Below are 14,260 nucleotides of genomic sequence, written 5' to 3'. Positions count from 1 at the left end.
GACATATTTACTCATTTGTGAACATCTGTAAAACTGTCGCACTCAGGGTTGAGTTAATAGTAGAGGGAACTACATCTGAGTGCCACACTAAAGTAAGTAAAAATTTATCGGGTCGGGACGCCCCGAGGTAGAGAAGGGTGCAATGTTGCGGATATGGGATTTACATCCATCCATATCCGCTTGTAAATATTCCCCTATTTCCCCAATACTTCCCAACTATCCCCAATCCCCCATTCCCTAGTCCCATTTTCTGTAAAAAACACTCTGTAGCCCCGACCTTCCCCTATTTCCCCCATTAAATGTCGCATCCAGGTTCACCGCATCTCACGGTGAGATGAGATTGAGATCATCTCATCATTCATTGAGATCACCCAAGGAAGCTTTGTACAACCGATGCTTGTTCCTGAGCTGGTGCTTTTCCGAACAGAGTCCGAGGCTGGCAAGTGAGCAAAAGAACATAGAGAACATTAAGGAGATCATCAACCAGGGAAGCACAAAGCCTGTTGTAGTCCTGGCAAAGCACGCGACGTCCACAGCAGCAGCAGCAGAGGCGGCCACAGCAGCAACAACACTCAACAGCCGCTTGAGGCCTGGACGGCGGTTTTGAGCAGGGCCGCGAAGGAACGGCGGCTGCCAAACGCGCCGATCGTGCTGCAGGACCCCTTGGACTTTCCTCTCCCTCCAGCCATCCACCTCCTGCCCATCCATCCTTTTGTGTACGTGAGTTTGTTCTGTTTGTTTTGTCCCTGGGTTAATTAAGTTTGTATAAGCTAGCGTTGCACTGTGTCTAATATCTTCTGTATATTATTTTCTTATCTTTCCTTCTCCTTGGTTTTTTTGAGCCTGTAAATAGCAAATAAATTATATTCGTATTTCCAACCTTTTTGTCTGCTTCTTCTTCACATCCGTGTCGCCTTAGTCTTTTCCCTATTGAATATCTGTGGCGCGATCCGGCCAACGTTCGGGAATCGGGTTAGTCGGGGTAACTGTACGACCGCGGGGCCATCCGCTCGGCAAACCAACATCCTTATCCGCGGGCCGTAACAATTGGTGTCGGGAGCGGGAATGGACCCGAAGCGCGCTTAACGCGCTCAAAATTACGAGCTACTGAAATTTGTTTTTTTTACAAAACCCGAATTTTGAAATCGCGCCATGGCTGGTCAAGGCGATGGGATGTCGGTGGGAGAGATAGACGGGGTAGAATCGATCCAGGACCTGGGGGAAATGTATGTGGAGGAGGGCAATGAGGAGGTGGTTGAGGAGGTTTCAGGCGCGCAAAATGGCGCTCTCGCGCACGTGGTATCAGACGCACAAAATGGCGCCTCGTACGAGCGCGCGGTAGCCGAGCCCGCGCTACCAGCGGGCTTTGACATGCAGGGCCTCATGGTGCAAATACAGGCAATCGTCCATATGGGGAATGTAGGATTGGAAAACAGAATGGGGGAGCGACTAGGAAATCAAATTGAGGGGTTAGACAAGAAATTTGAGGGGTTAGACAGGAAATTTGAGGGGTTAGACAATAAATTTGAGGGGTTAGACAATAATTTTAAGGGGTTAGACAATAAATTTGAGGGGTTAGACAATAATTTTAAGGGGTTAGACAAGAAATTTGAGGGGTTAGACAAGAAATTTGAGGGGTTAGACAATGGGATAGAAGGGGTGAAACATGGGTTAACGGGGGTGGAAAATAGAATGGCTGCCCAGGAGAATCAGATAGAGGGGGTGAAAAATGGGTTAGAGGGGTTAGAAAACAAGATGGAAAACAAATTGCGGGAAATAGGGGAGCAATCCGCCCGAGAAATTAAACAAATGGGAGAGCAGATAGAGGAGGTGAAAATCGGGGTAGAAACCAAATTGGATGCTCAGAGGGATGAATTGGGACAGATGAGGGTGGCATCGACAAAAGAGAGGGAGGAGATGAAGGAGGAGATACGACGAGGTGTAAGCGAGGAGGTCTCGGGGGTACGCGAGGAGGTAAAGCGAGGTGAAAAGCGTATGGAGAAAGAGGTGAGGAATAATACGGCGAGGTTACAAGGGGGAATAGAGGGTCTGACGAGGGGAGTAGAACAGCTGACAGTGGGACAAAAGGAACTCGTAGACCAAGTGGAAAAGAACACTGCAATAATCGGGGGGTTAAAAGCGACACAAAAAGACATAAAAAATGAATTAATAGCGACACAGAAGGAATGTCAGATGGTACATGAGGGGTTGACGAAGAAGTTGGAAGAGGTGACAGAAGTAATGGAGACGAAGGACCGAGAGGTAAGGACGCACATAGAAACGGTTAAAGTGGCGTTAGAGGAAGAGATAGAGGGGGCGCACCGGGAGATGAAGGAGGTAAAGGAAAAATTAGAGGAGGTGGAAGAAGGGGTGAGTGAAATTAAGAAGAGACGAAGGGAAACTAAAAAGGAAATAAAGGAGGAGGTGATGGAATTGGTACAAGGTCTGTGCTCGAATCGTGATGATGTGCTCACTAACCAAATAAAGAGTTTGCAGGTGGCAGAGGAGGTGCGGAGACGAGGTGCCAAGGTGAGTGGCGATATATTCGGAAATGCATATGATGTGAGGGGAGCTTCAGTCAGCTTGGGGGTTGATTTGGATCCGGGTGTTCGTGAGGGACCAATGGTGAGATGTATGACTGGTCTGGAGTGTATGGAAAGAGGAGGTGTGCAAGGAGGTCTGGCTATGGGGAGTGAGGGGGGTGCTGGTGAGCAAGGGTGTGTGGGTATGGAGTGGGTAGCGGGTTGCGGAAGGGCGGCCCAGGCATCGACACCAGGAGGGGTAGTGTTTGGAGGGACGGGGGATGCGCGGGAGCCCCCCGGGAATAGCGTACTGTGGGAGCCCGAACGGTTTGGTCCCGCGTTGATCCCGCAAGGAGTGACGCGCGGGGTCCGACCTTCGGGCGCCCACAAGGTCCCACTCGCGCCGTATGACGGCAAAAGTGATTTGAGGGCGTACCTGGCGCAGTTTGAGTACGTGTGTAAAGGCAACGGTTGGAATCCGGACGAAGGTGGATGGAGTACACCTGGTAGGGGCACTGCGCGGTGCGGCGGCGGAGGTGCTGATAGCTATACCACCGGGTGCTCTCACCCTGCCAGCTCTCCGTGCGGCTTTAATTAATCGCTTCGGTATCGAGCAGCAAAGCGAGCTTGTTAAAGCTCAACTTGCGCAGCGAAAACGCAAGCCCCAGGAGACCATCGGGGAACTTGCTCACGATATTCGCCGCGCGGTAGAGATTGCACACGCAGACATGGCAGCGAGTTCCCAGGAAAGCCTGGCGCTGGATCACTTTATCCAGGCCCTTCCGGATCTGGAGCTCCGACAACAGCTCGCCATGTGGCGCCCGCAGACCATGAGTCAGGCGGCCGACGCTGCAGCCCGTTGGGAAGCAGCGAGGCCCCTGGCCCGGGGAGGCGAGCACCACGCAGTGGCGGTGCGTCAGGTGGGGCCCGAGATGGGGGGCGGCCCCCTAAGGGGGCCCACCCCCGACAGGGTCCCTGACCTGGAGAGCATGGTTTGGAGGCTGGTGGATCGGCGTCTAGCGGGACCTGGACCATGGCAGGCGGCTCCAGTGGTGGCCCCCGGTAGTCCCCGACAGAGTACCCCAATTCGGACATACAGGGGGGGAAATTTGGAATACCGGAGGCAAGCACCTTACCAGGTGAGGTGCTATAATTGTGCTCGGATGGGTCACCGTGCGTGGGAGTGTCGAGCCCCGCGCCGGGATGTTCCCCGCCAACCGATGCCCTCAACTCCGCCCCGTATCGATCGGCCTAGCCGACCTCAGACACCCCCCCGCCAGGGCCCGGGAAACTAGAACGTGCCGGGCATGCAGCGCGGTGTTCGGCAGTAGGGGATGGAGAGAAGCCCTCGTTGACGCGACAGGTCATTCATTGTGGCCAAATTGGAACAGGTAGTTTGACAATTCGGTGCAAAATTGCCGGCGTGGGGGTAGACGCCGTGGTGGACACGGGAGCCAGCGCCACGATCATCAGTCCCGTGGTCCTTAATTCGAGTGCAGACGGCTGGGGTAAAATCCAGCGTCTGGAAAATCATAGTTTGCAGCTGGCTACCGGGGCAACGGCTCCGATCATAGGGCGTGGTTTTGTGACCCTCAAGTTGGGATCGGTAAAGCAAGAGATAGAGGTTTGGGTGGCGGAGGTGTGCGACCCGTGCTTAATAGGGTTGGATTTGTTGACTGCCAGCGGTTGTAAAATCGACTTGAGCCGGGGGATCCTGCGATGGGGAGTGGAAGAGCTACCATTGGAGGGGGTGAGCCCGGCCGAGAGGGTGGAGCTGGAGGCTCCTGAGGCCGTGACTGTAGTGAAATTATACCAAGGTGAACCCAGGGAGTGCTCGCTTCAAAAGGGGCGTCTATAAGTCCCGGGACAACCGGGGCGCACGGACACTCCAGCGGAACTCACTGTGACATAGTCCTGTAGTTTGAATGGTATGTACGCCCCTAAATGCTGCGCTGACTGTCCTCTCTATTGGACCATTGCCATATTGAATCGACCATTGCTCATGAAATACTCTGATTTTAATGCCTGTTGCATGAATGTATTTTTACAGGATGTACTTCAGATCTAAATGATATTAAACCTACCCAGAGGTCAAGTCGTGTCTGAGCTTGATTTTCACGACAGTGACCATCCCTCCGGGGGCCGAGGCCATAGTGCCGGCCCGATGGTCAGCTCGCCCGTCATGGCAGGAGTCCTGCGGCCTGGTCGAACCGGTGGCAGCGCGATCCATACCTGGTTTAATCGTGGGCCGCACCCTTGTAAAAACGGACGGGCCGGTAGTGGCCATCCGAGTAATTAATATTAGCACCGAACCACGCACTATAGTGAGGGGCACGAAGGTAGCTGGCTGCACCCCAGTGAGAGAAGTCGCGTCAGTGAGGGGCGAGAACATCCAGCCGAGCCGGCCCCAGGGGGAGCCTTCAATAAGTTCTAGGAATTGGCCCGATCCCATTTGCGAGATGGTAAATCGGAGTAGCATAGAGTTGGGAGGTACCCAGAGGGAGGCCTTACACAAACTGGTTGGGTCCCATTTGGACCTCTTCTCCTTGTCCACCGAGGATATTGGACGTACGGGCCTGGTGAAACATCAGATGCACACCGGTGAGGCCCGGCCTATTCGTCAGGCCGCCCGACGGCTCCCTTGGAGCAAGAGGGCAGAAGCTGACGAGCAGGTTGAAAAAATGCTCGACGCAGGCGTGATCGAGCCCTCGGGAAGTCCTTGGATGTCACCTGTTGTGCTGGTCAAAAAGAAAGATGGGACCACGCGGTTCTGCGTGGTCTATCGCCAGCTAAACAACGTGACACTCAAGGACTCATATCCCCTGCCAAGGATTGATGACACCCTCGATGCCGTTGCGGGCTCAAATTGGTTCACAACTTTGGACCTCAAGAGTGGGTATTGGCAGGTGGAGATGGATCGGACAGGGAAGGAGAAAACGGCATTTTCCACAGGTAAGGGGCTGTATCAGTTCACTGTGATGCCGTTTGGTTTGTGTAACGCCCCCGCCACCTTTGAGCCATTAATGGAGCATGTGCTAGGCGGCATGCCATGGCAATCATGCCTGGTATACCTGGATGACGTCCTGGTACATGCCAAGACCTTCCCCCAGGCGGTAGCTAATTTGGACCAGGTGTTCGGGTGCCTCAGACAGGCAGGGTTGAAGCTGAACCCGAGTAAGTGCACCTTGTTTGCAAGAGAGGTGGCCTATTTAGGTCACGTTATCGGCCGCGAGGGGGTAAAAACGGACCCAGACAAAATTAAAGCGGTAGAGGAGTGGCCCGCACCACGTACCATCAAAGAGGTGCGGGGATTTTTAGGACTCTGCTCCTACTACCGGCGCTTTGTGGCGAAATTTGCGGAGTTGGCCCGTCCCCTCCACCGGCTTACGGAGAAGGGGACGCGATTTAATTGGACAAGGGAGTGCCACGAGGCCTTCCAAAAATTGAAGGGGTGTCTAACATCCGCACCCCTTCTAGCTTACCCCACTAGTGACGGGACATTTACCATGGACACGGATGCGAGCCAGGAAGGATTGGGCGCAGTTTTGTCTCAGACACAGGAGGGCGTGGAGAGAGTGATTGGTTACTATAGTCGGGCCTTAAGTAGGCCCGAGCGAAATTATTGTCACTCGCAAAGAGTTATTGGCTATGCTGGCTGCCATGAACCATTTACACCCAGGCGGAAATTTTCGGTTCGAACTGACCATTCCTCCCTGCAATGGCTCCTTCGGTTCAAGGAACCGGAGGGCCAAATTGCAAGGTGGTTGGAAAAGTTGCAGCAGTACGATTTCAATGTGACCCATAGGGCCGGGAAGGCCCATGGTAAGGCGGACGCACTCTCTCGGCGTCCTTGTCTGGGGGAAAACTGCAAATTTTGTGCGAGACACGAGGAGAGGGAGCAATTGGGCGATTCTGCCCCGATTCTCGTCGTCCGGGCAACCCGGGTGCGAGGGCCAATTTTTCCACTAACCGCGGACGAGGAATTTGGAGAGTTGGCTTGGAGCACGGCCCAGCAGGAGGATCCTGTTCTGGGGCCGGTGTTCCAATGGGTCACATTTGGGCAAAGACCAAAGGGGGAAGAGGTCACCCCCCTCGGGGCACAGACAAAGGCGTATTGGGCTCAGTGGCAGACCCTGGAATTGAAAGGCAACATCTTATATCGCAAGTGGGTGGAGGTTCCCTCTGATAGAACTTCCTGGCTGGTGATAGTCCCTGACAAATTTAAGAACGTCATATTGCAACAGGTGCATGGTACCCGCTCTGGCGGCCATTTGGGCAGGACAAAGACAACATCTCGGGTCCGCCGGAGGTTCTATTGGGTAAATATGGGGCGCGACATACAGGACTGGTGTCGGAGATGCGACGCCTGTTCTGCCAAAAAGGGACCAGCACGAGGATGAGGGCCCCCCTTCAATTACACCAGGTGGGGGCCCCCCTTGAGCGGGTGGCTATGGATATTCTAGGACCGCTGCCCCGCACCCGCCAAGGTAATAAGTATATCCTCGTTGTAATGGACTATTTCACCAAGTGGCCGGAGGCCTATGCCCTCCCCAACCAAGAAGCCGGGGTGGTAGCACAGGCCTTCGTGGAAGGATTTGTATGTCGGCACGGGATTCCACAGGAGCTGCACACCGATCAGGGACGAAATTTTGAGAGCCAATTATTAAAAGATGTGTGCAGACTCCTGTCAATTCGGAAAACCAGAACCACGCCCTTGCGGCCACAATCTGACGGGATGGTGGAAAGGTTCAATTGAACATTGATCCAACAACTGGCATTGTTCACCACCACCCGTCAGGATGACTGGGACGAACATCTCCCGTACTTGTTGATGGCCTACCGAACCAGCCAGCACGGGGCCACCGCATGCAGTCCAGCGTTGCTTATGTATGGGCGGGAGTTACGGGCTCCCGCCGACTTGCTATGCGGTCCCGTGCCAGACACCACGGATACACCGCCGAGGGAGGGTTACGCACGTCACTTGGAGGAAGGCATGGAGCGGGTCCATGCCTTCGCCCGCCGCCAGCTCCATCTGGCGGGGGCCAAGATGAAGCGCAGGTACGACGACCGGAGCCAGGGGAGTCAATACGCTCCGGGGATGAAGATTTGGTTCTTTAATCCCCGGAGGCGGAAGGGCAGGTGCCCAAAACTCACCTCCCCCTGGCAAGGCCCGGGAGTCGTCCTGTCGCAAGTCTGTGACGTGGTCGTTAAGATCAAAATGGGGCCACGGGCCCTCCCTCGGATCGTCCATGCCGACCGGATAAGACCTTATGCCGGCGAGCAGGCGCCCTCATGGATCGCCTCGGCTCTAGATGCCGAGGCAGGACCCAGTACCTCTTGCGACGAGGGCTCGTAGCGTCAGAGGACTGGGGGGATGGTAGTGGGAGATGCCCGATGTGGTGGGATGGCAACTCTGTCATCCCTCACAGCGGGGGCAAAGGAGCATTAGACTTATGGGGTTTATGGCAGTGAAAACTAGCCCGGGAGGGTTAGGATATAATGATAGGGATCTAGAGAAGATGACCTTAGGTAACGTTAAGATTAGTTAGTGACAATGATACCTGTAGTGGGGACGCAGGTAGATTAGTTTGGATGATAATGACGTGGTATGTGCTTAGTTTAAAGGGAAGACGGGGAGCACTAAGTTAGCAGGGCAACAGGTAGATGAGATTATGCCGTGTGTGAGGAACAGGTGAGATTGCACAGGTGTGCAACTGGACAGGTGTATGGAGCAGTGAATGAGTGAGTGATAGTGATGAGTATTGTGCTGACCAAATGGTCCAGGAAGAGGAGGAGGGTGCAGGTGGCACCAGGTGTGATTGCACAGGTGTGCAACAACAGGTGTATGGAGAATGGTCGTGTGAAATACATGGAGTGTGGAATACCTGGAGTATGGAGTATATGGAGTATTGGAATGGATGGTCGTGGAGTGAGTATGGTGGAAACTATGGAGTGGAGTGGATGGTGCGGAGGTGTGAATGGGGGAAGAGTGGACCCCCATCACGAATACCCGGGGAGGGTAGTTTAAGTGTTAGGTAGAGGGTATAGATAAATTGTGGTTGGATATTGGCATCTGTGGTGCGGGTGAAAGAATGGTATTTGGATGGGTGCATTAGTGTTGTGGAAATGGCTGGGCGTGTAGCCTGTTAGTGTGTGTAGTTGGTTTGGGCACTCCACCACTGTGAGGATGTCGGCCAGGTGAGGCCGCAGGTGGGCTCTGGGAGCCGGTAGAGTTGCTGTGGATGGGGCCCGAGGATCTGGAGGACGGACCCGGGTAGCCCAGTGCCAGAGGGCACCGAGGGGTGACAGAGCCAGGAGGGGCCTTCCCCAGTTAGATAGGTTAGGTGAGGAGCAGGTAAGCTCGGAGGCAACTACAGGGAGGTGTGCAGGTGGGTAGACCTGCTGGGAGAGCTGCACGACCCAGCCCAGAAATTGTACAAGGGCACAGGGAGATGAATCGGGGGAGTGAGACCCCAAATTGAGAATCACCACAGTTTGGTCAATGGGAATTGGTTTTTAGAACCCATAGTGTAAGTTGGCCAATGGATTGGCAGGGAAAGACCCCGGGTAGTGTAAAGTGTGTTAATGGCATTTAGAGGATAGATAGGATGAAAATCTCCTCGCACCATCTACATCCACTCACCTGAGATGACGTACCTCCACACCATGCCAGGTTGTTTTTATTATTTTTATTGATGCAAATGTTTGGATTGTGAGACGCATCATGACGTGGGTGTGACATTGTTCTTTGTTGTTCCATCTCTTCCTCCTTATGAGGATTGATGATGAATTGGGTGATGGCAAATTTTGTAGAGGGAGTGAAGACGAATTTGGTATAGGGGAAATATGGGGAAGACGTGACAGTAGCGACAAATTTGTAATGTGTAGATTTTGTACATATGGGGTAAGGGCAAGGGTAGTGTAGGTGACAGGGGGGGTGACGTACGGTAGGGACGAGCTTTCTCACTTCGCTCTCCGTACGCACTTCACCTTGCATTGCCTTATTGATGTGTACCCTTGTGACCTTACCCCTCGCTCATCTGTCTGTCCCCCCTTTTTGTCTCCCACATGAGGACCTGTGCGCCACTGGGTGCCGAGGGGAGCGTGCGTGAGTCCGCCATTGTGCGCCCGGAACTCCCAGAACCAGCTGTCTGCATCGATGCACCACATTATGGACCACATGTCTGTGGCCGAGCACCACTTATGGACCCCATGGGTTGGGGCATGGCCCCTCTGCTGGAACCGGCCATGAAGGCCCGAAATCTTGCTGGCGGATCTTGATCACAGGGCACCGATGCCCCACAGGTGAACCACACTAGTCGGCCCTGTGGGCCATAAATAAAGAAAATAAAAACGGACACGTTAGGTGCATTTTATTGCAAATAGGCCGCCAGCAAAGGAAGATGACAACACCAGGAAAATAATAATTGCCAGCAGAGGGAGCCGAAGAGCAAGAGACCACCTGCAGGGTTAGGGGTTGTTGTTTTTATTGATGAACAATGATGACTGTGCACCGATTGGTGCTTGGGGGTGTGTTGGTGCGTTGTGGGTGCTTCATGGTGCGTCGATGCAGAGCAGACTGTCTCCCCCCCAGAAAGAACAATCACAGGTCCTGGGTTGCGTTTTGTAAATAAAATAACGTCAGTGTAAATAATTCTCCCCACCGTCAATGTATAGTTTGAAGACCATTCCGCAATTCGGTTAGCTGTGGGCGTGAGTCTGTTAGGTAGGGTGCAATGGAGCAGCGGGACATATGTATTTATGTTTTAAAACTGTCGCACTCAGGGTCAGGTTAAAGGTAGAGGGAACTACACCTACGTGTCACACTAAGCTAAAGTTATAGGCCCGGGACGTGCCTAAGAGGAGGAGGGTGCAGTGTTGCGGATACGAGGATTGTATTTTTTTTATTGTGTTGTATTGTAGTAAATTGTTGTGAATTCTTGCTTAAGTCTGGACCCTCCTGCCTCCAGTGTTGTATAAAGGTCAAAGGGCGTTCCCGTAGTTAATTCCATAAAGCATACACGTTAGCCAATCATACATTTCCCCCTGGTTGATAGTTATATCTTTATTATGTGTATTAAGGTAAGGCATTGTCTCCCATTAAGATGACACTCCATTGCACCAAGTGAAATAGAGTAGATTCCTTTCATTCCCCATTCCCACTCCCAAAACTTTCATTTCCCCTTTCGTCATTGCCAAGCCTCGATTGCCAATTACATCCCCTCCAAAACCACCATTGAACATGTGCTATTGAACATTGAACAAAAAAGAAAGGCGTGCCCGCCCGTCGTCATCAAGGGCGGAGCCAGAGGGTCGCGCGACCAACCAGGGCTGAGGTGAGCACACCGATGGACGTGTCCTGAAGGCCGGCGGCTTGATCGCCAGAGGCGCTATAAAAGCGCGCGCGCAAGGACGTTGTAAAGTGGAGTAGTTGCTGAGTCGTGTAAAAAGATCATCCAGAGAGAACCAACTGTAAGAGAACCAACTGCGAGAGTACATTGAGATCACCCAAGGAAGCTTTGTACACAGCAACGGCTGATCAAGTGGACCGATGCTTGTTCCTGAGCTGGTGCTTTTCCGAACAGAGTCCGAGGCTGGCATGTGAGCAAAAGAACATAGAGAACATTAAGGAGATCATCAACCAGGGAAGCACAAAGCCTGTTGTCGTCCTGGCAAAGCACGCGACGTCCACAGCAGCAGCAGCAGCGGCGGCCACAGCAGCAACAACACTCAACAGCCGCTTGGGGCCTGGACGGCGGTTTTGAGCAGGGCCGCGAAGGAACGGCAGCTGCCAAACGCACTGATCGTGCTGCAGGACCCCTTGGACTTTCCTCTCCCTCCAGCCATCCACCTCCTGCCCATCCATCCTTTTGTGTACGTGAGTTTGTTCTGTTTGTTTTGTCCCTGGGTTAATTAAGTTTGTATAAGCTAGCGTTGCACTGTGTCTAATATCTTCTGTATATTATTTTCTTATCTTTCCTTCTCCTTGGTTTTTTTGAGCCTGTAAATAGCAAATAAATTATATTCGTATTTCCAACATTTTTGTCTGCTTCTTCTTCACATCCGTGTCCCCTTAGTCTTTTCCCTATTGAATATCTGTGGCGCGATCCGGCCAACGTTCGGGAATTGGGTTAGTCGGGGTAACTGTACGACCGCGGGGCCATCCGCTCGGCAAACCAACATCCTTATCCGTGGGCCGTAACAATATATATATATATATATATATATATATCTGTGCAGTGTCTGTCCTGTGTTGCTGGCTGCAATGATGCAGCCAGCAGCCAATTTAGATCAACTGCACTACTTTCTCAAACTTTTGTGAAATCGTACCAAACCTCTGGTATGCACATATCTCTCCCGTCGGTATGTCCTAAGGGTATTGTTTTGAAAAAATTTCCAATTTTTTTTTTTGGAATTTTTTGGGGAATTTTTTTTTTCAACTTCAATTGTTTATAAAATGTGATATCACATATATTACAAATACATTTGTGCAAAATAACTGTTTGAATTATGATTGGTTTAAACAATGACAAAATGGCAAAACAGTCATTTATCTATATATCTACACATCTGGGCAGTATCTGTGTTGTCACTTAACGACTCCCTCAAACTTTTGTTTCCGTGGTTGTGAAGTGTTTTTAATAACGTTGTGCTGGTTTTGATTCACGTGGTGGTGAGGTATTTTGAATTATGTGGTGGTGAGGTGTTTTTTAATGACGTGGTGGTGAGGTGTTTTTAAATCACAAGGTGGTGAGGTGTTTTTAAATCACATGGTGGTGAGGTGTTTTTAAATCACATGGTGGTGAGGTGTTTTTAAATCACATGGTGGTGAGGTGTTTTGATTTACGTGGTGGTGAGGTATTTATAATTACGTGGTGGTGAGGTGTTTTTAATTATGTGGTGGTGAGGTGTTTTGAATTACGTGGTGGTGAGGTGTTTTTAATTATGTGGTGATGAGGTGTTTTGAATTACGTGGTGGTGAGGTGTTTTGAATTACTTGGTGGTGAGGTGTTTTTAAATGACGTGGTGGTGAGGTGTTTTTAATTTCGTGGCTGTGACGTGTTTTTATTACGTGTTTTATGGCTGTGACATGTTTTTATTACGTGTTTTATGGCTGTGAGGTGTTTTTATTACGTGTTTTATGGCTGTGAGGTGTTTTTTTTTACGTGTTTTATGGCTGTGAGGTGTTTTTAATTTTGTGGTTGTGAGGTGTTTTTATTACGTGTTTTATGGCTGTGAGGTGTTTTTATTACGTGTTTTATGGCGTGAGGTGTTTTTATTACGTGTTTTATGGCTGTGAGGTGTTTTTAATTTTGTGGTGGTGAGGTGTTTTTATTACGTGTTTTATGGCTGTGAGGTGTTTTTATTACGTGTTTTATGGCTGTGAGGTGTTTTTATTACGTGTTTTATGGCTGTGAGGTGTTTTTAATTTCGTGGTGGTGAGGTGTTTTTATTACATGTTTTATGGCTGTGAGGTGTTTTTATTACGTGTTTTATGGCTGTGAGGTGTTTTTAATTTTGTGGTGGTGAGGTGTTTTTATTACGTGTTTTATGGCTGTGAGGTGTTTTTATTACGTGTTTTATGGCTGTGAGGTGTTTTTATTACGTGTTTTATGGCTGTGAGGTGTTTTTAATTTCGTGGTGGTGAGGTGTTTTTATTACATGTTTTATGGCTGTGAGGTGTTTTTATTACGTGTTTTATGGCTGTGAGGTGTTTTTAATTTTGTGGTGGTGTGTTTTTATTTCGTGTTTTATGGCTGTGAGGTGTTTTTAATTTCGTGGTGGTGAGGTATTTTTAATACGTGTTTTCTGGCTGTGAGGTGTTTTTATTACGTGTTTCATGGCTGTGAGGTGTTTTTAATTTTGTGGTGGTGTGTTTTTAATACGTGTTTTATGGCTGTGAGGTGTTTTTAATTTCGTGGTGGTGAGGTATTTTTATTATGTGTTTCGTGGTGGTGAGGTATTTTTATTATGTGTTTCATGGCTGTGAGGTGTTTTTATTACGTGTTTCATGGCTGTGAGGTGTTTTTATTACGTGTTTGATGGCTGTGAGGTGTTTTTAATTTCGTGGTGGTGAGGTGTTTTTATTACGTGTGAGGTGTTTTGAATTACGTGGTGGTGAGGTGTAATCGTCCCAAACTTCCAGTCTGCACCTACCCCTCCCCTATGTACGTGCTGAGGGGTTCTTTCTTGAAAAAAAAACATTCAACCTAAATCTTCAACCTAAATTGCCTATAAAAATGTAATATCACAAACACAACAAATACATTTCTGCAAAGTAATTGTTTGTATTATGATTGGTGTAAATCATGACAACACAACAACTCAGGTACAGTCATTCTCCTCAGCTAAAATAAGCCCGTTCCTCAATAACGACGCGCGAGCCGAGCCAAGCTAGTGTATATATATATATATATATATATATATATATATATATATATATATATATATATATATATATATATATATATATATATATATATATGTATATATATATTTAAACAGATCAACTCTCCTAGCTCCCTCTATTTTTTCTGTCAAGTGATACCACATATGAGTACCAACTACAAACGACAAATGATCCCGTCTTGTCCCATTTTAAGGTCTCTGTATGTTGTAGCTCTTCCCATTCTCCATCTCCCCTCTATACTCCCTCAGCCATATCTTTACCCACAAATGAAAACTATCAACTTGTATGTGTTGGGCTAGCGGCTAGGGTGCCAGCTTAGGATCCGAGG

General features: G+C 50.0%; 1 protein-coding gene across 3 annotated transcripts in view; it reads left to right on the top strand.

Moving 5' to 3' along the window:
* The window catches only part of LOC137425659 (bridge-like lipid transfer protein family member 2), a 193,457-nt gene that overhangs the window by 76,656 nt on the left and 102,541 nt on the right, over nucleotides 1-14,260 (top strand). The window lies entirely within an intron of this gene.

This window comes from Myxine glutinosa, chromosome 4 (genome assembly GCF_964187855.1).
Source record: "Myxine glutinosa chromosome 4, kmMyxGlut1.1, whole genome shotgun sequence".
NCBI lineage: Eukaryota > Metazoa > Chordata > Myxini > Myxiniformes > Myxinidae > Myxine > Myxine glutinosa.
The sequence above is the reverse complement of the archived record's forward strand: the minus strand, read 5'-3'. Positions and strand labels throughout refer to the sequence as shown.